The sequence below is a fragment of the Poecilia reticulata genome, unplaced genomic scaffold, assembly GCF_000633615.1.
Source record: "Poecilia reticulata strain Guanapo unplaced genomic scaffold, Guppy_female_1.0+MT scaffold_181, whole genome shotgun sequence".
NCBI classification, from domain to species: Eukaryota; Metazoa; Chordata; class Actinopteri; order Cyprinodontiformes; family Poeciliidae; genus Poecilia; species Poecilia reticulata.
The window spans coordinates 453,400-454,808 of NW_007615018.1; the positions used below are offsets into that span (position 1 = coordinate 453,400).

The 1,409-nt window shown below is 53.4% G+C and overlaps 1 long non-coding RNA gene across 1 annotated transcript; it reads right to left on the reverse strand.

Moving 5' to 3' along the window:
- LOC108165929 (uncharacterized) lies at positions 1 to 1,065 on the reverse strand. The gene is made up of 3 exons (XR_001776249.1): positions 904 to 1,065; positions 788 to 815; positions 1 to 371 (listed from the first exon to the last, which is right to left on the reverse strand). It is a non-coding gene; the product is annotated as an uncharacterized LOC108165929 (long non-coding RNA).
- Positions 1,066 to 1,409: the final 344 nt, after the last annotated feature.

Below are 1,409 nucleotides of genomic sequence, written 5' to 3' on the forward strand. Positions count from 1 at the left end.
TGTTTTCCAGATCAAATCTTTATTTTCCTGCATCGCTCGCGGTGAGTTTGCTGCTGAAGTGGAGAAGTGAACATCCAGAGCTGCCAGTGTGAAGCKGGACTGAAACCAGCTCCCCTGCTGCCAGTCCTAACCGATCCTCCAGAGGAACATTGGGCTGAACCTCCTGAACGGTCCTGGTTCTGAACACAGACTCCTTCTCTTCAGGCAGGTGAAGCTAAAGCTCGTTAAGCTCGTTAAGCCCGAAGCAGCGAAAGCTTCCTGTGAGCTACAGGACTGATGGCGTCAGTCCGCCGGCTGTGTGCTGCTGTCAGTGACAGCGACTCTATCCTGCTGCTGCTCCTTTTATTTTAGGGGCTCAGGCGACTTCCCCCCTGAAACAGAAGGAGAAGAGCAGCGCCGTTAGAGTCCGCCTCACCTCTGACAGAAGGACACCAACCAGCCAACCAACTGCTGCTCTGCTCATGAGTTCCAACAGCCTCAGACTGACAGACACCTGTTCAGGTGTTCAAGTCRGTCCCTGTGCAGGTGAGCTGCATCAGTGCCACACCTGACGGTTTCCCTGGAAACACAGCAGTACGTCTGAGAGCCGGAGGCTCAGATCGCTGCGTTCCAGGCTGGATCTCATCGAAACCAGAGAGAAAAGCAGGTCTGGCACAGAGCTGAGCTGCTGTCCTGCCTGCAGGCAGAACTCGGGGTTTACGTAGCCCGTTTCAGGAAACCGGACCGTATGATCAGAACTAAAGGTCCAAACGGCGGGGAGGGTCAAAGAGGTAAAGGATGTACTTACTGCTCTGCATGTCATCACTTCCTGTTTCCTGCATGAAGGAGACAATTCAGAGCCTCAGTGAAGGTCAGCTGACCCGGCGGGACGTACGAGGAGATTTAAAGAGACGGCGCGCTCACCGGCCGGGGGACGGGCTGCGGCAGCATGCGGCCGATCCCGCTGACGATCCAACCCACCATGCTGCAGCGCAACAGTTCAAAGGTCAGCAGGAAGCAGGCGGTTGGACGGGACTCAAGGTCTGAGGTCTGGCTGAGACGGCATCATCCATCCATCCATCCATCCATCCAACTAACCAGCCAACCAACCAACCAACCAACTAACCATCCATCCATCCAACTAACCATCCATCCATCCAACCAACCAACCATCCATCCAACAATCCATCCATCCATTCATCAAACCGTCCATCCAACCATCCATCCATCCATCGAACTAACCATCCAACAGACCAACCAACCAACCAACTAACCATCCATCCAACAATCCATCCAACTATCCATCCATCCATCCAACAATCCATCCAACAATCCATCCAACTATCCATCCATCCATCCATCCAACAATCCATCCAACTAACCAACCAACCAATGAACCATCAAACCGTCCATCCAACCATCCATCCATC